At 35.7% G+C, this 24384-nt stretch overlaps 1 protein-coding gene and 1 non-coding gene across 2 annotated transcripts in view; both read right to left on the bottom strand.

Annotated features, from left to right (window-relative positions):
• Positions 1–24384, bottom strand: part of NEGR1 (neuronal growth regulator 1) — a 988401-nt gene that overhangs the window by 887283 nt on the left and 76734 nt on the right. The gene's annotated exons all lie outside the window — the stretch shown is intronic.
• TRNAW-CCA (transfer RNA tryptophan (anticodon CCA)) lies at positions 18809–18880 on the bottom strand. Its single transcript has one exon. It is a non-coding gene; the product is annotated as a tRNA-Trp (tRNA).

The following is a 24384-nucleotide window of genomic DNA, read 5'->3' as shown; positions in this document are numbered from 1 at the left end:
GGGACCAGACTCCATGATCTTAGTTTTCTGAATGTTGAGCTTTAAGCCAACTTCTTCACTCTCCACTTCCACTTTCATCCAGAGGCCCTTTAGTTCTTCTTCGCTTTTTACCATAAGGGTGGTATCATCTGCAAATCTGATGTTATTGATATTTCTCCTTGCAGTCTTGATTCCAGCGTGTGCTTCCTCCAGCCTAGATTTTCTCATGATGTACTCTGCATATAAGTTAAATAAGCAGGGTGACAATATACAGCCTTGATGTAATCCTTTCCCGATTTGGAACCAGTCTGTTGTTCCATGTTGAGTTCTAATGATTGCTTTTTGACCTGCATAACGATTTCTCAGGAGGCAGCTAAGGTGGCCTGGTATTCCCACCTCTTTAAGTGTTTTCCACAGTTTGTTGTGATCTACATAGTCAAAGGCTTGGCATAGTCAAAAACAAAAGTAGATTTTTTTTCTGGATCTCTCTTGCTTTTTTAATGATCCAGCGGATGTTGGCAATTGATCTCTTGTTCCTTTTCTAAATACAGCTTGAACATTGGAAAGTTCATGGTTCATGTACTGTTGAAGCCTGGCTTGGAGAATTTTGATCACTACTTTACTTGTGTGTGAGATGTGTAAATGTATACATACATATATGTATACATATTTCATTAATGTATGTAGTATTTTAAAAAAAAGGAAAAGATGAAAAAGGAGGCTTGCTTTGCAGTCTAGAAGAATTGTCACACTGCTGTGGCCCTTCACATTTCCCTTAAAATGGAAACAAAGCATTTTTTTATATTAATGTACAGAAGAAAACTCAGGCACACAAGGGACAGTGACATGCAGAATTCATACAACTGAATAATAAAAACAAGACGAAAATCTAGGTTTCCTCCTCCAAATTTGGTACTACTAGCATAATTATTATAAAAGGACATCCCCTTCCTCCAGTATACTAACTTTCTGACAATACAAAGTGAAATATTCCATTAGACCATTTCATTGTGGTGGGGACTTGGGCACCTCAAAACTCCCTTTAAGATATTCTGCTTCGGAGAGTATGGTTGATAGACAATTTCTAGCTGTGCATCTTCAGATCCACCGTGGTATTTATGCCAAGGTCAAGCATTCTGAGCTATTTCAAATCCTAAAAGATGATGCTATTAAAGTGCTGCACTGAATATGCCAGCAAATTTGGAAAACTCAGCAGTGGCCACAGGACTGGAAAAGGTCAGTTTCACTGCAATGCCAAAGAAGGGCATTGCCAAAGAATGTTCAAACTATTGCACATTGCACTCATTTCACATGCTAGCAAGGTATACTCAAAATCCTACAGCTAGGCTTCAACAGTAAGTGAACTGAGAACTTTTCAAGATGTTCAAGCTGGACTTAGAAAAGGCAGAGGAACCACAGATCATATTGCCAACATCCGCTAAATCATCAATAAAAGCAAGAGAATTCCAGAAAAACATCTACTTCTGCTTGACTGACTATGCTAAAGCCTTTGATCATGTGGATCACAATAAACTATGGAAAATTCTTAGAGATGGGAATACCAGGCCATCTTATCTGCCTACTAAGAAACCTGTATGCAGGTCAAGAAGCAACAGTTAGAACAGAACATGGAACAACAGACTGGTTCCAAATCGGAAAAGGAGCGTGTTAAGGTGGTATGTTGTCACCCTGTTTATTTAATTTAAATGCCAGACTAGATGAAGCACAAGCTGGAATCAAGGTTGCTGGGAGAAATATCAATTAATATCAGATAAATAGATGACATCACCTTTACGGCAGAAAGCAAAGAGGAACTAATGAGCCTCTTGATGCAAGTGAAACAGGAGAGTAAAAAAGCTGGCTTAAAACTCAACATTCAAAAAACAAAGATCATGCCATCTGGTCCCATCACTTCATGGCAAATAAATGGAGAAACAATGGAAACAGTGACAGACTTTATTTTGAGGGGGCTCCCAAATCACTGCAGATGGTGACTGCAGCCATGAAATTAAAAGACACCTGCTCCTTGGAAGGAAAGCTACGACCTACCTAGACAGCATATTAAAAAGTTGAGACATTTACTCTACCAACAATGGTCTGAACAGTCAAAGCCATGGTTTTTCCAGTAGTCATATATGAATGTGAGAGTTGGACCATAAAGAAGGCTGAGTACTGAATAATTGATGCTTTTAAATCTGTGGTGTTGGAGAAGACTCTTGGGAATCCCTTGCACTGCAAGGAGATCCATCCAGTCCATCCTAAAAGAAAACAGTTCTGAATATTCATTGGAAGAACTGATGCGGAAGCTGAAGTTCCAATACTTTGGCCACCTGATACAAAGAATGACTCATTGGAGATGACCTTGATGCTGGGAAAGACTGAAGGCAGGAGGAGAAGAGGATGTCAGAGGATGAGATGGTTGGATGGCATCACTGACTCAAAGAACATGAGTTTGAACAAACTCCAAGAGATGGTGAAGGACAGATAAGCCTAGCATGCTGAAGTTCATGCAGTCGCAAAGAGTCGGACATGTCTGAGCAACTGAACAACAAAAGCATTTTGCACTTCTTACAGTTAATGACAAAGCACAAGGACATTAGAGCTTAATTATTTCTTTCTGTTAGGAGTCCCTCCTGACTTTGCTTAGGGACTTAACATCAGCAAGACCAAGATGTCTCAGAACTGTGCCACATTCTGAGACTCTACTTCCTCAATCCTTGTTCCATCCATTTCCCCTTCCACAGGTGTCAGGCCCAGGTCAGTATCTGTGGGTTCTATCTGTCTACTTCTGCTTCATCCCATTTGCCCTTCTCAAGTGTTCTCTCTACAGGTATCACACATCCAATCTTGGGTTGATGACTATATCTCAGAGAACCTAACATGACACACTATAAATAAATAATTCAAATACTGTTGATCACCAACTGTGTTTTAAATACCAGATGCTGAGTACTAGGTAAACAAGTAAGAAAAATAACGGGGCTTAAAGTTTAGTATCCGCAGCAATTATCTGCATCACCTTTAGTACAATTTGCTAAATCCTATACCCCAGAGGTCTAAAAAATGCATGAAAACTTGAGGAGATGTTATTTCTTCTGCCAGAGGAGAAGCTATAAAAGCTTTCACAAATGAACTGACATTTGAAATTGGCCTTCAAGTACAAATAACATTTCTTAAATGGAAAATAGTTATGGGGAAGGAGGCTGGAAGAGGACATTCCTGAGTAGCAGTATCAGCATGAATACAGATAAAACCTTGTGAAAGTACATGACATGTTTAAAGGGATATCCAACAACTTTTTACTTATCATTGAACTATAATGAAAAACCACATACAAGATGCTTCCAACAGAAAATTTCTATTGATTTACTTTCTTCATATTTCTCTCTTAGTTGTCAAGAGATAAATGCTCCTTCTCGCTGTAGAACTGGTTAAGAAAAGAACCTCAGGCTTTAGGGAGAGGGCAGTTTTGTGCCATATTTTTTGGAAGGAGCTTTGAGAGAAAATCAGAGTTTCACAGGCAGCAAGTGAGAATAAAAGAATCTATAAGGGAGTACATTCAGTATGAAGATTTATCTCTGTGCTTAATTGGGTCAGCAGCAGCAACAGTTAACACCACTGGCAACAGAGAGGCTGTTTACACTGCAGGACACAGCGGATGACTGCAAGAAGTCAAAAGAAAGATATTTAGCAAAGGAGATAGCAAAGAGACGATGTGCAAGAGAAGTGAGGAAAAAGTACGGGAAAAAAGAGCTCAAGAAAGGATAAATTTGGTGTACTCAAAGACAGCACATGACAAATTAAAGATTTGTAAAGGAAATGACTTGTGAGAGAAAGAATAATGGTTAGGTCTTGAATAACTAGAGTTAGTGAGCTTCATGCCATGCACTAAAGATGACAGAAGAAAAAAATGGAAAAGACATTAGAGACACTAGATAACAGGCTTGAAACAGCAGCCATTGGCTTTCCTGGCTAAGAGTTTTGATTTTCTCTTAATGTGATTTAAGCATAGCAAAATCCACATTAGTTACATATAATTAACTCATATTAATAATATCATAATTTTATAAATTTGTATCAAGCAAATTCCAGCAAGTATCCTCAATGTCTGATTGATCTTTTTGAACAACCTGGTCCTTGTACCAGTTTGTTGTTATTTGGTCACTAAGAGGTGTTCGATTCTTTTGTGACCCCATGGATTGTTGTCCACCAAGATCCCCTGTCCATGGGATTTCCCAGGCAAGAATATTGGAGTGGGTTGTCATTTCCTCCTCCAGAGGATTTTCCTGACCCAGGGATCAAACCCACATCTCCTGCACTGGCAGGTGGATTCTTTACCACTGAGCCACCTGGGAAGCCCTTATACTAATAACTAAGTTCTGAATCCCTGCTAACCAATTCCACCTACTTTGTCAATTTAGGCAATTGTTTAACTTCTCTATAGTTGCTTCACCTGCACAAGTGGATAAAAACAATGCTTACTTCAGGGTTATTCTGAGAACTAAATGAGATAACATATGAAAAAGGGCTTAGCTCAGTGATAACATACAGGATATTCTCAAAAAAAGCTAGCTTAATTTGTCTTTGGCATGTCATTTAACCTTTCCAAACCTCAAATACCTTATTTTTAAAGTGAGGATAACAACACTAGTTTTAAATGTTGTAAGGATTAAAGACAATTGAGTACAAAGCAATTACGATGGTGCCTGGCACATGGTATGCTTTTAATTTTTTTTTTTTGCCTCCCTCTCTGTTAATCTTCATGCTCTTAATTATTACTAATATTATTATTATGCCATTTATTAGACAAAACCATCCAGTTATTAAAGGAAAAGAGAGGTGAAATTATGCACTTCTGCAGTTATATTTCCCTTTATGTTAAAGAACTATAAGTACAAGGAAGACTGCATGATGGTTCAACAAAATATGGTACAATCCAAGAGCCAAACTCTCCAAAGTAATCAATCAGATATGGATGTACCTTTTGTGACTGACTTCATGAAATCAGCAACTACTTGTTCAGGGTCTGAGAATTTAGAAACAATAAGAGCTGCCATTTTCCAGGAGAGCTGTAGAAAGGCTGAGGGAAAAGCAGGAGAAAAAATGCACAAATGGAAATGATATTCACCGAGATGTTTCCATGCATTAAACAGGGCTTTCCAACATCACAGGATATTTCCTAAATGAGGTTACCAACATGAGGGGAAACTAGAGGAAAAAAAAATTAAAATCTAACCTGATATTTTATTAGGTCAAAACCTTAAATGAAATACAGTATCTGGTAGGAATTATTCTTAAACTATTATTTGGAAGTTTTTAATATATTACCCAGCTTTATAATAAACACAGACATGTGGAAGACCCATATTTATGATAAAGACCCATATTTATGATAAATCCTCTTCCATCCAAAGAAACAGAAATGATTCATAAAACCTTCCAATCACTAGCTAACTTAAAGGCTATATACACATGAACTACAATCACCAAAATAGGCAAAAAATACTTGCTCTATGTTGGCGTTGTGTGTTTTCATTTGATCTGATATAATGAGAAGTATAAAAGATTATATATAATGAGGCTTTAGATTTTAAAATTTACTGAATTTGCTAAACAGTAGTTAGTTCCAATCTTCAAGATCATCAGAAGTGATCAATTTTTACTCATTCTGTAACTTATCAAGCCAGAAATGGATCTTAGGAGACAGAGCAGTAGACCTATCTCTATTCAGTGAAGCAACATCTGATAGAAATTGCTCTTTTCACATCTAACTTGGAAGACCTCATCTAACAAAAGTTTAGATCACTCTGCTGCATTTGAGTTGCCCCAATGTAACTAAAATTAACTTGCTATTTTGCCATCTTCCTACATGATTTTCAAAAAAATAACTAAAATCAAGTTCTATCACGTTTCTCTCTACTCATAGAAATTTGTTTGTTGCTTCAAAAGAAAACATGTGATACATACCTCTTATTTTGTTTTCCCTACTCAATCTATGTAGCTTTTTTTGGACAGTTCAGTTCAGTTGCTTAGTAATGTCTGATTCTGCGACCCCATGGACGGCAGCATGCCAGGCTTTCCTGTCCATCAACAACTTCCAGAGTTTACTCAAATTCATGTGCACTGAGTCTGTGATGCCATCCAACCATCTCATCCTCTATTGTCCCCTTCTACTCCTGCCTTAAACTTTCCCAGCATCAGGGTCTTTTCCAATGTGTCAGTTCTTAGCATCAGGTGGTCAAAGTATTAGAGATTCAGCTTCAGCATCATTCCTTCCAATATTCAGGACTGATTTCCTTTAGGATAGGCTGGTTGGATCTCCTTATAGGCCATGGGACTCTCAAGAGTCTTTTCCAATACCACAGTTCAAAAGCATCAATTCTTTGGCATTAAACTTTATAGTCCAATTCTCACATCCATATGTGACTACTGGAAAAACAATAGCTTTGACTGGATGGACTTCAGTTGGCAAAGTGATGTCTCTGCTTTTTAATATGCTGTCTAGGTTGGTCATAACTTTCCTTCCAAGGAGCAAGCGTCTTTTACTTTCATTGCTGTAGTCACCATCTTGCAGTGATCTTGGAGCCCCCAAAAAATAGTCTCTCACTGTTTCCCCATCTATTTCCAATGAAGTGATAGAACCAGATGTCATGATCTTAGTTTTCTGAATGTTGAGTTTTAAGCCAGCATTTTCACTCTCCTCTTTCACTTTCATCATGTGGCTCTTTAGTTCTTCCTTTCCTTTCTGCCATAAGGGTGGTGTCATCTGCATATCTGACGTTATTGATATTTCTACTGGCATTCTTGATACCAGCTTGTGCTTCATCCAACCCAGCATTTCTCGTGATGTACTCTGCATATAAGTTAAATAAGCAGGGTGACAATAAACAGCCTTGAGGTACTCCTTTCCCAATCTGGAACCAGTCTGTTCCATGTCCAGTTTTAACTGTTGCTTCTTGGCCTGCATATAGATTGCTCAGGAGGCAGGTCTGGTGGTCTGCTATTCCCATCTCTTTAAGTATTTCCCACAGTTCGATGTGATCCACACAGTCAAAGATTTTGGCATAGTCAATAAAGCATAAGTAGAAGTCTTTCTGGAACTCTCTTGCTTTTTCAATGATTCAACAGATGTTGGCAATTTGATCTCTGGTTCCACTGCTTTTTCTGAATCCAGCTTGAACATCTGGAAGTTCACAGTTCCCTGCTGAAGTACTGTTGAAGCCTGGCTTGGATAATTTTGAGCATTACTTGCTAGCGTGTGAGATGGATGCAATTGTGCAGTAGTTCAAGCATTCTTTGGGATTGGAATGAAAACTGACCTTTTCCAGTCCTATAGCCACTGTTGAGTTTTCCAAATTTGCTAGCATATTGAGTGCAGCACTTTCACGTCATCATCTTTTAGGATTTGAAATGCTCAATTGGATTTCCATCACCTCCACTAGCTTTGTTCGCAGTTATGCCTCCTGAGGCCCACTTGACTTCACATTCAGGATGTCTGGCTCTAGGTGAGTGATCACACTATCGTGGTTATCTGGGTCATGAAGATCTTTTTTGCTTTGTTCTTCTGTGTATTCTTGCCACCTCTTGCTTAATATCTTCTGCTTCGGTTAGGTCCATACCATTTCTGTCTTTTATAGAGCCCATCTTTGCAAGAAATATTCCCTTGGTATCTCTAATTTTCATGAAGAGATCTCTAGTCTTTCTTATTCTATTGTTTTCCTCTATTTCTTTGCACTGAACACTGAGGAAGACTTTCTAATCTCTCCTTGCTATTCTTTGGAACTCTGCATTTGAATGGGTATATCTTTCCTTTTCTCCTTTGCCTTTGCTTCTCTTCTTTTCACAGCTATCTGTAAGGCCTCCTCGAACAGCTATTTTGCCTTTTTGCATTTCTTTTTCTTGTGGGTTGTCTCAATCACTGCCTTACGTACAATGTCATGAACCTCTGTCCATAGTTCTTCAGCCACTTTGAAAATCAGGTCTGATCCCTTGAATCTATTTCTCACTTCCACAGTATAATCATAAGGGATTTGATTTAGGCACTTCATATCTGAACTGTCTAGTGGTTTTCCCTACTTTCTTCAATTTAAGTCTGAATTTGGCAATAAGGAGTTCATGATCTGAGCCACAGTCAGCTCCCGGTCTTGTTTTTGCTGAATGAAAAGAGCTTCTCCATCTTTGGCTGCAAAGAATATAATCAATCTGATTTTGGTGTTGACCATCTGGTGATGTCCATGTGTAGAGTCTTCACTTGTGTTGTTGGAAGAGGGTGTTTGCCATGACCAGTGTGTTCTCTTGGCAAAACTCTATTAGCCTTTGCTCTGCTTCATTCTGTACCCCAAGGTGAAATTTGTCTGTTATTACAGGTATTTCTTGACTTCCTACTTTTGCATTCCTGTCTGCTAATAATAAAAAGGATATATTTTTTTGAGAGCAAGATCTAGAAGTTATTGTGGGTCTTCATAGAACCTTTCAACTTCAGCTTCTTCAGCATTACTGGTAGGGACATAGACTTGGATTACTGTGATATTGAATGGTTTGCCTTGGAAACGAACAGAGATCATTCTGTCGTTTTTTGAGATTGCATCCAAGTACTTCATTTTGGACTCTTGTTGGCTATAATGACTACGCCATTTCTTCTAAGGGATTCTTGCCCACAGTAGGACATGTAATGGTCATTTTAGTTAAATTCACTCATTCTAGTCCATTTTAGTTTGCTGATTCCTAAAATGTCGATGTTCACTCTTGCCATCTGTTTGACCAGTTCCAATTTGCCTTGATTCATGGATCTAACATTCCAGGTTTCTATGCAGTATTGCTCTTAACAGCATTGGACTTTACTTTCCTCACCAGTCACATCCACAAATGGGTGTTGTTTTTACCTTGGCTCTGTCTCTTCATTCCTTCTGGAGTTATTTCTCCACTGATCTCTGGTAGACAGTTTGTATCATTAAGGACAGTTCATCTTGGACATCACATTCATTCCTGACTAAGGTAATGTATATCCTAAACCATTCCAGAGAGGCAGCAATAGGAAAAAAGTGGACTGGGCCAGAGGACACCTCCAGTGCTAAAATCTCAGTTCAGAGGTGCAGAACTGACAGAAGCTAATATGTTATTATGATGTATTTTAAGGTTTTGCTAAGGCTGTTCCACTTCATTTATATAAATTCAAGAAACTAAAAAATCTAATTAATGTTAAAATATGGTCTTAATCTGAACCTTCCAAACTCTCAATGCATTACTTTTAGAATTGCACTCTATTCTATCCTAAGAATCTACTTCCTCATCTTTAAAATAGAAATGATGAAACCTCATAGGTTTCTTTGAGAACTCAATGAGATGACACATTTAGAAAAACGCTGAAAATGTAAAAATAAATGTTCTACAAGACTGTCATCAGTCTTGTCCTTTACGAGATCTTCACTGGCCACTAAAGGAAAATGATATCCATATTGGGTTTTATTGCTGTTATTTCTTTCTTGCAGGTAAAATGCTTGCCAATTTTCTTCTTGAACAGGAAATATAAAAATCTAGGTGAAATTTATCTTCTTTTGCTGAGTCAAAAGAAATCATTGTTGTGGTCCAATGATCTGGACTCAGGAAGTTGTCATTTTGGTGACCAATTTCAATGCCAAAAATACGTTTTCTCCTTTTACTAGAAAGGTGGTGTTCTGGTTCCCAGTGTCTTTCTTTTTAGCCAGGCAGGGCTTTCTTTGTTTTGGGTTTATCCTCATCCATCACAATTTACCAGTTGAGAGTTCTACATAGCCTTTAATAATGAAATTTCTTAACTTACAAGAGTTTATCAGCAAGTTCTACCACTGTTGATCACCTGATGGACATTTATTTATGTTTAATTTGTATTAAACTTTTTTTTTTCTAGAAAACAGTTATTGAAACAATATGGGTGAGGCCTTAACATAGTATTCAAAACATGTCAAGTATTCAATTTGTTGAAGCATATTTGTTGAAACTTAATTTGAAACATTTGATTTGATCAATTATACTAAAGAGTTGGCCTTATGAATTACTCGAATGCTACACAAAATAGCTAACAAGTGATAATACAACCTAGTCTTGAATTTAGTATTTTCTTGAATTTAGACTATAACATTTTGAGTTTCTTCTACTTTTTAATTCTTTATTAAATGTCCAAGATGAAAGAATTACAAACATCATTTTTATAAACATGCCACGTAACACCTAATCGAAATTAATATATTTTAAAGGACTAATAATAATAGCAACAAACATTTGAACCACAGGCCAGGTAGAGTGGTAAGAGCTTTGCATATGCATGATCTTATTTAATCTTCACCCAAACCCTGCTGGGGTAGGTACTTTTCAAACTCCTATTTTGAATAGGTACCTGAGACTTTAAGAAATTAAGTGGTGGTAGAATCTCTATTCAAATCCAGGCATAACTTCTGTTGTAAAAAGTCATAATTACCATGATAGACTTTGTTAATTACATATATGCTTCATGCAGTTTCCCTTCTGACCTCTCCACTCTGGTCAATTTAGTCAATGCATAAGGGAGAGTTTAATGCTATCCAGCATACTTAAATCATTCTAAGCCTTAGGACAGTTTTGGTTCCTTAAACCAAAACAATGTTAAAGTGATGTTACGTGCTGATCACTGTACTCTCATGAGATGAATACGAAGGGACTCATACTAGCTACCCTATGCCATTCTCTAGCTTCGCTTGAAAATGGCATAATTAAGTTTCAAAGCTAAACTATTTCAGAAAGATGAACCATTCAAAAGGTTCAGTTTTATCAGTAAATTATGAACTTATAGAGATGAAGAAGCTTGGAATTTTTCTCAATAACTACAGGCATAACTTTCTCTTTCAATGTGACCACCAATGTCACATCTCTTTTTAAATCTTCACATGCCCTATATTAATAAGCTAGCTGCCTGAAGGTAACTCCCCCTATGGAATTGACATTGTTTAATTCTTGGCAACAGTTTGTTAATTGAAAGAAAATGAATAATATTCTTCCTTTTAGTACCTGTACTTCTAAAAATGAGTTTTTAGTGACTTTCCTTTAGAGTCAATGATTTCTATTTCTCCTGAATATCTGAGATAGAGTTGGCAGCCTTCTGAGTCCTATATGTTATTATTACTTCTCATGGGATGTTTCCAAACTTTACATTATTTTCATGATTCATGAAAATCTAAAGGAATAGCTGTTTCCCTATTATATTTAGTTATCACCCTTCTGCTTCATAGTGATATTAAATATGAATGTATAATTTTCTGAGATTTATACTTCTAATATTCTAAATAGAATTAAATGATTATTTTTATTATATTAAACAATAGTCATGTCAGAATTGGCATTTAATTTTTGAATGATTTATTGCCAGTTCTGGATAACAGTTAAAAGCAAAACAATAAATGAATTAAAAGTTTATATGATGACTCAGTAACTATACAAACAGATCATTTGATGTGATTCCCTTAAAATTTCCAATACTCATACAAGGTCCAGTATGCATAATATTCTCCTAATAATCTATCCCTCCAAAAGATTTATAGAACATTAGTAAGTATGTACACACAGATCATTAGAGTGTGAACTGGTCCTCTCTTCTTAAAATGTTGGTTCATATTGATCCTGTCATCATTCTTATGTGGTCAAAATTTTCATGAATAATTTCTAAAGTGAAGTTAATATTTACAATTGTGAGGCATTATCTGACTGATTACATTAAAACCAGAAACACATACACACAGAAGAGAAAGTTACAGATCAAAGTTTACTTCGACTGCTTTGTTTTAATAAGCACACAAAAATCTAGCATGCATGCTTAGACTTCAGGATGTATATTTCATAATAAAAAACATCCATTTGGCATATGTATACATCACAATAAGTAACTCGCTAGTGGGGACTTTTTTTCTTTACAGATCCTTGAATTCCTTTTTCTCTTATTTATCCTTATGGAAATCACATATGTATGATCAATTTATGAATATACTTTATCAAAGTACATATCAAAGCCTAGCTTTAAACTGAAATTGAAAATGGGGCAGCGTACAACCTAAATAGAGCCTTGCAGGAAAGGATAACTTTTTTAGGCCATTCATCTCAACTAATTCTGCTGCATAGCCACAGAAGATAAGAAATCAGGGTGTGTTGGTCCAGTACTTAAAATGACTTGCAGCATTAGCTGGCAGTACCACTTTCCCCTTCCACAGATCGACATTCAGGAAGAAACACCTACTCCCTTCAGTAACTCAGGTAATCCTTCCTGGAGATCTTCCTGTTTATTACTGAATATAGTTATTGTTTTATCTCATTTGAAATTATAGTGTTTGCTTATTGTATTTTGAGAAGATTCATTTATAAAATAGTTTTGGAACACTACAAACATTTTATTTAAATGGGTGACTCAAGCATGTTAGTTTAAATTAAACCACATGCTTGGGATATTCATGGAGCTATGTAAGGACTATATTTTATGAAAATGCAGGGTGCTGAGCAGCAAAATTTAATCTGGAGGGCACTTGTCCTCAGTCATGCGAGACAAGATGTATTAGCCATGAATGGATTGCAGCAGTGCTACTTGAGTTTCTTTAATTTTCTAAACCAAGATTGTAAAAAGAATCAGTGGTATTGAATCCCACTGGCTATGGTGAAAAGGCACTGCTCAGAGATAAAGAACAATTTATCTTCTGCTTTAAAAGAGAGCAGTTTTGGCAGACAGTAAAATACATCACAGTATAATATACTCTAGGAAGAACATTACAAAATATGGATTTTTTTCTTAAAATTTTAAGAGTGCTGATTCAGTATACTTTCCTAAATAAAAAGCAAATGATAGTGTTAATTGCAAATTATAAATATTAAAAATGTAAATTACAGTCTAGGAGGGCATATGCACATGTCTTTATGAGACATATGCTTAGCAATGATTCAGTAAGAAGAATAATATTTCACTTATGCAACTAAAATACTAATTAAGTTTCAAATATTCTATGCATTACCACTATTAAATCAAATTAGGTAATGCCAAATTAGAATGGTGGGTTTTTTCCTTTTAGCTATTACTTTGACTTCTCAGGTTACAGTTTATGAATTATGCCTGTGTGTACTAAGTCATTTCAGTCCAAGTTGTTGCGACCCCATGGACTGTAGCCCACCAGGCTCCTCTGTCCATGGATTCTCCAGGCAAGAATACTGTAGTATGTTGCCATTTCTTCCTCCAGGGGATCTTCCCAATCCATGGATAGAACTCACATCTCTCACATCTTCTGAATTGGCAGGCAAAATCTTTACACTTGTGCCACCTGGGAATTATAGGATTTATCAAACCTAGATTTTTTTTTTCATAAATGCCTGGGTAGACTAGTATTGAACGCTAGGATAGTTTCCCCCTCGGTTTAAATTCCTGATATTTTTTTCCATGTATAAAGTTACTGATGATTTTGTCTCTCTTGTTTATTATTTCTATTCAGTACGTCAGCAATATTTAACACATTTTTCATGTAAAAGAACATCAATTTCTAGGTTATGGTTTTTGACCTCTGTGAAGAGAGACAAACACTTTTATAAAGTCATATTACAGAACAAGTAAGCGATGGGATCATTCACTAAGTATATACGTAAACTTTTTGTGCCTAAAATAAAAGAAGCAAACATCTCCATCAGACAAAATAATTTTCATTCTTGTCTGATTTTTCAGGCAGTTGAATATGTAGAGCTTTTGGTTTGTCTGTGTCACCAAGATAATCTTATATTAGGATGAATTATAATTTAAAAATATAGGAATTTTGTCTATCTTTGCAATACAGATTATTTCATACAGAATAATCAAGAAAGTTTGGTATATTAAAAAATCTGATAACCAATCCAGCATAATATAACAGCAAGTATCAAACAGGCACACACTTCTTAATATCACTTTAGTGTTGGTGTCCTTGTGACTCAAAATGGAATATACAGGAACTACATTATTCTGGTATTTCTTCTAAGCACCCATATTGCTAAAATTATTGGGCAGGAAAGAACTACACACATAAAATCCTTACAAAATAAAAAATACATTTTAAGGCCAGAATTATAATTTAATTATCTTTCTAACTTAGTATCAGGGACATGATTTTTTTCATGTTATACTCCTTTATTTCTAGATGATACTGTATTCTTTGTTATAGAAGATTATAGGCATACTTTGTTAAAAAGTTCATTTTTAATAACATACGGATGTACCCCAGGTCAAATTATAACCCTAAAAACATCTGCAATACAGCATTTTAACTCTTTGCGACTTAGCCCTATACATCACCTCCCAGAGTTTACCATCATAATATAAAGTCATCCTCAGGAAATACAAAATCTAGGGAAGATACAAAATGTATGGATGCTATTGGTCTAGGGTAGTGTTTCATTACTTTAATTCAATTAATAAAATCCTTATATAACATAAAAATAATATATAAAGTAAACTTTTTAATATTCTTATAAATATTTGAAGAGTATAAAACTGGAAAATCCATTAAAATCACCAGGAAATGCAATCCATCCCAAAATTACAGCAGAAACTATTCGAACATAATAAGTGGCATTAATATTTGTCCAAATGTTTATCTCTCTCATAATTTATCCATATGTATGAAAACAGGGGCCTATTTCTTTCCTAGAAGAGGATAAATGTTATAGAGCTACAAGTCTTGCTCTCCTTTGTAAATATATATATCAGAATGATAAAGGGAAGAGGGCTGATATTTCCGTCAGCTTGTTTCATAAAAAGTACTAAACCACAGGATGAAACTAATGAGAAGTTTTTATTTTAGTGGTAGCATGCTGTTCTAATTAAATATGTGATATCTAATTTTGAGAATCCAGAGAAGTGAAATTTTTATCAGGAAGTATTTCCTGTTCGAGTCCAAGTTCAGAGGGAACATGTTCTGAGAAGTTGCCAAGATTCACAAGCTGGTTCTCTCAAAAACATGAAACACAATTATATGACTTTGAACTAGTCTGCAACCAGGCACATCATATACATTTGACTTCCCAAAGGAATAGTACACAGGGAAATGAACCATGTTCCACAACCTCACAGTAAAGACAGTCTTCTTCAGCACAAAGTAGGCTACTGGTATCATAAAAGCTTCTGATAAACATGAAGTTCTGGTCAGGATTTGGGGGAAGCTCACTGTGCCTTTCAAACAGGGCTTTTTTGAAATTTTCTTTGTTTATCCCTGTTTTTCTGAAGATCCTGGTTTTGTAACTATATGTCATGTGAATGGCAAAAGAAGAGGTTCTCAAAGTTTCTAATTTGATCTTCATGTTTAACAGAATCTTCATTGACGTCATGAAAGGCCATGCTATGGGGCCCAAACAAGGACAATGGCTGCTACATAATCTGTTGTATGGCATGAGAGCCACAGACACACTGTGCATGCACAGTACATTTGATCTTAATAAAAGGACTCCTCTCTCATGCATATATCTGTTGGCACCTTTCTGTCAATCATATCGCAGTCTCATCATGACAATGAGGCACAGAGATTTATCAAGGATAACCACATAGCACGTTACTCAATACCCATATTCACCCACTGTAATAGGTTGTTCAGTCACTAAGTCATGTCCGACTCTTTGAGATCCCATGAACTGGAGAATTCCAGGCTTCACTGTCTTTCACTATCTCCAAGAGTTTGCTTAAACTTACATCCATTGAGTCAGTGATGCCATCCTCATCCTCTGTGGCCCTTTCTCCTCCTGCCTTCAATCTCTCCCAGCATCAGGGTTTTCACTGATGGTCTTCTACTTTCTCCTTTCCCAGCATCAGAGTCGGTTCTTTGCATCAGTGGACAAAATACTGGAGCTGGAGCTTTATCATCAATCCTTACAATAAATCTTCAGAGTCGAGTTTGTGGTTTGATCTCTTTGCTCTCCAAGGGACTCTTAAGAGTCTTCCCCAGCACCACAATTAGAAAGCCTCAACTTTTTAGCATTTAGTTTTTTGTTTGTTTGTTTGTTTTTTATGGTTCAACTCTTAATTATCACTTTTGGAAAAACCACAGCTTTGACTATATGGGCCTTTATAGACAAAGTGATGGCTCCGCTTTTTAATATGTTGTCTAGGTTTGTCATAGTTTTTCTTCCAAGGAGCAAGTGTATTTTAATTTCCTGGCTGCAGTCACCTTCCACAGTGATTCTGGAGCCCAAAAAAGTAAAATCTGTCACTGTTTCCATTTTTTCCTCATATATTTGCCATGAAGTGATGGGACTGGATGCCATCATGTTCATTTTTTGAATGCTGAATTTTAAGCTAGCTTTTTCACTCTCCTCTCTAACCTTCATCAAGAGGCTTTTTAGTTCCTCACAACTTTCAGCCATTAGAGTGATATCAATTGCATATCTGAGGTTGTTGATATTTCTCCCAGAAATCTTGATTCCAGCTTGTGGGTCATTCGGCCCAGCATTTCACATGATGCTCTCTGCATAGAAATTAAAGAAGCAGATAGTATACTTACTTGATGTACTCCTTTCCCAATTTTGAACCAGCTGATTCTAACCGTTGCTTCTTGTCCTGTATTCAGATTTCTCAGGATACCGGTAAGGTGGTCTGGTATTCCCATCTCTTAAAGAATTTTCCAGTTTGTTGTGATCCACACAGACAAAGTCTTTAGTGCAGTCAATAATGGCTTTATTGAAGGAGGCTCATAATCGTGACATACCATACAACCATCACCAAAGTACTTTAGAAAAATCAGTATATCACTTTGAGGGTGAAGAGTTACTGTTCCTCGTGCTTATTCAACATTTCCTAATAACTGCAAATTTTACCAAGTCCTAGTTTCCAGTACACAGATCAGATAAATTATTTTCCTAGGGAGTGGTAAATTTAAACTGCTTCTACTTTTTTAGTTGCCAAGCATAAATTCTTTTAAACACCTATGCTAATTTTAATTAAAATTAGTCTTCTAGGATGTAATAAAAATTTGTGTTATGCAATGTAATTTGTTCATTTTTAAACTAGCAACCTGATCACCTCCCCCCCCAAAAAAAAAACCTCATAAAATTTAAAACTTGGAGAGAAAAAAGAGGTAATTTTTATAAAAGCATGAAAAGAACTGAAGTATTTTATGGTATATTTCTGAAAAGCCCTATATGATATAGACAGTGATCTTTTTTGGGGGGTGGCAGAAATGCATCATGATATCCAGGGATCATATTCAATATGAAATTCCTAGAAATACAAAAAGAATTAGCCATGACTGGAGTCTTTCATCTATAGACTGAGAAACAATGCATATCTTAATGTGAGCAATAATTCTAAGGTGGTATATACTGCGTCTTAAAAATCAAAACCAAGGGTAATTTTTCTCTCTGCTGTTGTGATGGTGGTGATTCAAGTTGAAGGAAAACTGAGAGCAGTTACACAGGCATAACCCAAAGATATTTCTAATATTAGCTTTCAGGAAATCTGTCTTCTTCCTCACTCTGGTTCACCAACTCCCTGCCTCCTTCTTCCTCCAAATGAGTTAAGTTGGATGGAGCAATGCACGCCTGTGCTTAGTTACTCAGTCATGTCTGACTTTTTGTGACCCCATGGACACAAAAAGCCCACCAGGCTCCTCTGTTCATGGGATTCTCCAGGCAAGCATAGTGGACTGGCTAGCCATTCCCTTCTCCAGGAGATCTTCCTGACCCAGGAATCGACCCAGGTCTCCTGCTTTGCAAGCAGATTCTTTACCATCTGAGCCACCAGGGAAGAGCACTAAAAATTTACAATTAAAAAAAAATGATGTTAAGTCAATGAAGAAAGTATTTGGAAAAGGTTAAGGCTTCCCTGGTGGCTCAGTTGGTAAAGAATCTGCCTGCAATGTGGGAGACCTGAGTTCAATCCCTGGGTTGTGAAGATCCCCTCGAGAAGGGCATGGCAACCCACTCTAGTGTTCTTGCCTGGAAAATCCCCATGGACAGAGGAGCCTGGTGGGCTATATAGTCCATGGGGTTGCAAAGAGTTGGACAAGACTGAGCAACTAAGCACAAGAGTAAAACAGGAAATTCTTAATAATGCTCTATTTGTTTCAAGTTTGAACTTCATTTTAACATTTATTTATTTTTGCCTTAATACATGCTGAGATACTATTTCTTTGTGAAAATTATGGAGAAAATGCAATTTTGTACTTACAAAAATAATCACTGAAGGAGAGAAAATGACATAAGTGTAACTATAATAAAAGAATTTCTGGCAAATTGAGATAATAAGACATAGTCTCACAAGAAGTCATTTTAATAATTGAGACTAAAATTAAAATTTTAATATCCTTTTCTTCTTTCCCTGTGTTCCATATAGTAGTGGCAAGTAGATTTTAGACAACATGTATTTCAGGACAATTAAACAAAGAATTTAGCTTCAAATTTCTATATCAGTAGAATATTATAACATTTCCTTAGATTATATAGTTAAAATCATCTGAAAATTTTAGAGATATTACCTCAGTCACAGAATTGAGGAAAGTGCAAAAAGCTATGTAATATAAGTCCTTTTTGTTCTACCAACAGTCAATGTTTTATTTCTCTTGCTCTCAAAATATGGTGGTGAGACAAAGGAATAAGTGTTCAAATTAATTTTAGTAATTACAGTACTAAAAATGCTAGTCAAAGATTAGAAAATCTTATTTTTTAGCATTAAAAAAGCAAAAGCAAAAAATTGCATGAGGGGTGAGGGTGAAGTCGCTCAGTCATGTTGGACTCTTTGCGACCCCATGGACTGTAGCCTACCAGCCTTCTCCATCCATGGGATTCTCCAGGCAAGAATACTGGAGTGGGTTACCATTTCCTTCTCCAGGGGATCTTCCCAACCCAGGGATCGAACCCGGGTCTCCCGCATTGGAGGCAGACGCTTTAACCTCTGAGCCACCAGGGAAAACACCTTAATTTATTCCATCTTATTTTGCAAATGGCATGATTGAAAATAAAACCTTAATCAACAGAAGTTCTAATCACTTTACTTTTAGATTTCAAAACACTATATTTTACTTTAGATACTTTACAGTATCTTTGACAAAAGAAGTAGATTCTTGTAGACTGTGATTAAATATTTAAAAATGAGCTTTTTAAAAGCAATTACTCATAAACTGGGTAAATATATATGGCTATAAACCTGCCACTTAACCCAGTAGCACAGTGTCAGCACATGGTCCAACATTTTGCAACATAAGCTTTTAAATGCTGAAAGTTTCCCTACTTTGATCTATAGGAAAAAAGTATCTTCTACGTGATATACCAACAGGGAAAAGTATTTATATGTCCAACTTATAGATCTAAGAATAAAAGATCAAAACAAAGGAGTAATTAAGATATTTTGCTTAAAAGCAGAAAAAGACACCTCTACATTTGGTAAGAGTCTATGATCTAAAAGACAAAATAAGGCTTTTCCAAAGCTACAGATTGAGCCAATTTAGATTATTCATATCAAAAGCAGATTTTGATGAAACTAGTTAAAATTCAGTTCAGTATTTATATTTACATTTTTTGGTAAAGTGTTAGGACCACTGTACTGTACAACTTCATCAGGACCATTCGTATGATATTCAATTTGAATAGTAATCCCGGAACTGTTCAAAAAAGTGCCTGAGTAACAAGCACAGACTTCATAACTAATAAATGCTTATTAAATGAAATGAACATTAAGACATTATAGGAAAAACTAAGCCCTAATGGCAAACTGGAGCTTCCCTGGTGGCTCAGACAGTTAAGAATCTGCCTTCAATGTAGGAGACCACAGTTTGATCCTGGGTCAAGAAGATCCCCTGGAGAAGAGAATGGCTACCCACTCCAGTATCCTTGCCTGGAGAATTCCATGGACAGAGGAGCCTGGCAGACTACAGTCCATGGGGTTGCAAAGGGTCAGATACGACTGAGTGACTTTCACTTTCAATGGGAAATTAATATTTATCTCAAACATTTTAAGCAAAATAAGACAAAAATTTCTCTCAATGACCATAATGCATCATTGTGCTCTTGATTGTTCAAAGCTCTTCTATGATTGGTAGGGAAATGAGCCAGAAACTTTCCCTACCAGTTCTCAGCTTCTTGAGGTGAAAAACCACTTCGGCTTTTGAGTTGACTGTCCACAATAAAGGTCACATTTTTCAGCCTTCTGCATTGCCAGGGGTATACATACTTCTGTCCTAAAGATTGGAGGTAGAAGAAATGGAAAGAACAATCGGTCTGGCAAAATGGGAGAATGTATGGATTTTTCTTTTCCTGTCCTCTTTCCCAATGATCAGAACAATACTGTGATACTGGTACTGGAGAGACGGTAGGCCATGAGGTCTCTTTGGGGATAAAGAAGATGTAAACTCTAACAACGTGTAAAGAGCCTGGTTCCGTGACACTCAGTAACACCATGCTAACAGTGAACCATTTACCTTTGGAAATTAACGTGTGACAGAAATCAGTTGCCATCTTGTTTTAAAAACTGTCATTTAGTGCTTTCTATCACTTGTAGCCAAATCTACTCCTGATATAGAAGTGAATGCTCAATTTGATTTTTCTTAAAAATATGTTTTCTAGCTTATGATTTTCCTCTTTTTTTTTTTCTACTTCATATTTTTGACTAGAAGAACAATTAGAAAAAGTTAAATAGATCATACCAGCTTAGAAAACAATTTGATAAATCTGGAGAGGTTGCTGGCCAGAACAGGAAGAAGAGGAGACGAATGCCATTGTTACTCTAGGCTTAAACAGAAATGCAATATAAACTAAAAAATTAAAAAGCACCCCAAAGAAAAGGAAAAAAAGAGGAAAACTCCACAGAACTGCAAAAGCTCAATGTAGGGGCAGAGGTTTATGACAACGATGAAAAAATGTGACCAAGGGGGAAAAAAAAAAATAAAGTTCAAAAGCTTAACTGGATTTCTTAGTGCCGATAAAATCAACAACTACAATAGAGTGGGGAAGAAATAGAAAAAAAAATCCAAAAGATCTACAGAACAAATCAAAAAATAAGAATAATAACTGTTTTTCTTGAGTCAAAAAAAGCACCCCAAATATTTGGAAGATAAGGCAACTGAGGATTTTTATAATAATGTAAGATAGATTATTATTTTGTGTTATAATCTTTCAATTTTTCAATAAAGAATGAGTTTGGAGTCTATTTTATTTTAAAGTGAAGTCATTCAGTCGTGTCTGACTCTTTGCGACTCTATGGACTGTAGCCTGCCAGGATCCTCCATCAATGAGATTTTCCAGGCAAGAATACTGGAGTGGGTTCCCATTTCCTTCTCCAGGGGATTTTCCCAACCCAGGGATCGAACCTGGGTCTCCCACATTGTAGGCAGACACTTCACTATCTCAATATCCCACCAGCGATATTCCAGTAATTCTAAGTTTCCTATAATTGTAAGATGGACCCTTTCTTTATGCATTACCAGTGATAAAAATTCTCCCTATGTGCTAGTATAAAATGACTTAAAATAGTTACATTTGATATATGATGGTTAATATTAGCTCTATAAAATTTGAATTATTTTTTCATTTAGTTCAAAAGATCTGCCAATGTCTATTACCTTCATTTGATTTGTGTGAAAATGTCATACAATTATGTTACAAATATTTCAGAAACAACAACACATCTTCAATCAATTGTATCTTCTGTTATGTCCTATAAGGTACTTGCTTACAGCTTTGAAAAAAAAATGCATTAATTACTCCACTAATATCAAATTTATACCTTTTGTTCTTTCTTTCATGTCTTCTGTGAACAGAATACTGTTGAATTTAACATTGTTAGTTCAATATTTGAAAACATTTTAAATGGTAACTAAACTACACCCTTGTACTCTTAACACTGCACATAACTCAAATGAAGTGACAAAAATAAGGATAGCTTAGATGAAGTTTGTCCACACACAAGCAAGGACAACTATGCCATTACTATTGCCTGACTGACCACAAGGGTGGATCTTAAGAAGCATCATTATTTTAAAGGCGTTAAAATGTGGGAGGGGTGGGAGGAATACCTAAAAATCAATTAAATGCAGTATATGTATTTCCTGAATAGCCATTTTATGCTTAAAACTTGATTAAATTCATCTCAATGAAACATCTGATTTTAATAGACTAATATAAGAAATTAAATAGTAATGGTCATGATCACCAAATCCCTCAAGCTTAATATGGCTGGCTTAATTTCACTAGGGAGTCATACAGAGAAAATGTTAAGATAAGAATACAAATGCTAGAAGGCGAAGACTGCATATAACAAAGCTATATGGTGATGCCTTTATGACAACTTGAATTATGTAAATGACTGCATAATGTTTTTCTTGCCTATAATCATAAAGATCATTCAATAGGTTCCTTGTAAAGGTCTTTAGATCTTCTAAACTTTCCATCTGAGGAGAAAAAAATTCATCATTTCCTTCTCCCCCATCATTTTTTTTCTTCAGCACATAAGCTCCAAATAAGATCAAAATTGATTTCAAGAATGAAAGAATCTTTAGAGAGATAAGACATGAGCCAATAAATGCTAACCAATCCAGCCATTTCAGTCAATAGTCATCATATCAGTAGAAGAACCTCTGTGTTTTTCAGCTCCCTAAGCAGTGATGTGTGAAAAGTCAAGAATGCTGAGATTTTAAGGGGGGAAAGCTGTTGATTCTTGCTATCTTTTACAAACTGTGGCTCGCTCACAGTTCACAGCATGTGAAACAATACAATCTGTTTTTCATATATCCAGACTAATTACATGCTGACTTCTTTCCAGTATTGTTCCAGTTTGTGTTAAAAGGACAGAAAAAAAAAAAAAAACTATGTAAAAATAATCAGAGTAGTGTCAATGAGCTATGTGATGTGTATATACATATAAGCTGATTTCACTTCTACTTCAAAGCTATTATATATACATAACAATAAAGAGTCTTACATTTACTTTCAAATGAGAATAAAATACTATGGAATTAAAGATGTTACTAGGTTATAGTCATTGATTCTTATTTGTGAGAAACACCAAAAATATTTTCAGTCTCCCTTTTGCAACTTGTCATGGAAGATTTAGTCAAGTTTTCAGAACCACAGGGACATATAACAATGCTTAAAAATAAAATTATATGCTCTTGTGGAATATAATATAAAACAATAAGAAAACATGAAATTGTTTTGATGACAGTCATAGCTAAGTGCTTGAAGTATGAATAACTCTATTATATTGCAAATGTAGAATTTTTCTAACACAAGATCAGAATTAGAAAGACAATAAAAATAAATGATTTTATTTAGGAAAAAACAGTCAATAAATTTTGAGGCTAATATGTAGTTTGAAAGTTATTTTTGAATAAAATACTGGTGCTCAATTTACAGTGACAAGGTACTTCTAATTTTATCTTCTCATCCAACCCACATATCGGTATTAGAAGATCTCATTCTACAGTCATTCCCTACTTGAATTTTCAGGTATCAGAAAACCAGACTGGGTTGACATAGCAAGATTCTTAAGAGCCAGAAGAGTGAGGGACTGACTCTCTGACCTTCATCTACTTAAAGGTTGCCTTGAACATAATACTGGACAAATACTAGAGGTGCAGCTTCAAGCCTAGGTATATGTGCATTAAATTGGAATCACAACTTGAATTGTGTTAATCTTCTAATATTCTTTACAGTCACAATCCTTTGTTATTTTTAAACAAAGTTTCATACTCAGGAGTGAGATGTGACAGGTGATTTTTGTTAACAAACAAACAAACAAACAAACAAAAACTCCAGTCATTTACCGGGTTGGTTTTCCAAAAATATGCAGATGCTGTCCTACTGAATGTCTACTATGTGCCAGACCTGATGCTAGAGCTTGTGGAGACACAGAAACAAATGAGGTATCTCTAGCCTCATGGACACATGGTTTAATAGGAAAAACAAAGAGACATAAAACTAATTCTAATGCAATGTGATGTGATAAATGTTATACCAGAAGTATGATTAAATATAATGTGAGCACAGATGGCATGATTAATTCTGTGGAGGAGGAAGGTCAGGCAATTTTGTGAGTGTGTATGGGAAATGCTATTTTTAAAAGCACCAAATACACATTGTTAACAGATGATTATACTTGAGTTTTGGCACAAACCTATTTCTGAAAAACATGGCATAAGAAGAAAACACAAATAATTTATGAAAATATTTGAGCCAATAGGAACACTGACTATTCAAGAAATGGCAGCATCCTAAACTTCACTGCACACAAGTACCCAGTGATACTAATTTTGTATGGGCTGTTAAAGTGCCTCATAATTAGATGCTGCTATGTACATGACTTGCTATCTTTCTACATTTATTATCTTGAATTATTTAATGTCCACATCTTCCAATGAACTAACCTTGATATCTTATTTTGTTCTCACTCCATGAGTTGATATTTTTTTCAGTACACAA

Source organism: Capricornis sumatraensis, chromosome 2, assembly GCF_032405125.1.
Source record: "Capricornis sumatraensis isolate serow.1 chromosome 2, serow.2, whole genome shotgun sequence".
NCBI classification, from domain to species: Eukaryota; Metazoa; Chordata; class Mammalia; order Artiodactyla; family Bovidae; genus Capricornis; species Capricornis sumatraensis.
The sequence above is the reverse complement of the archived record's forward strand: the minus strand, read 5'-3'. Positions and strand labels throughout refer to the sequence as shown.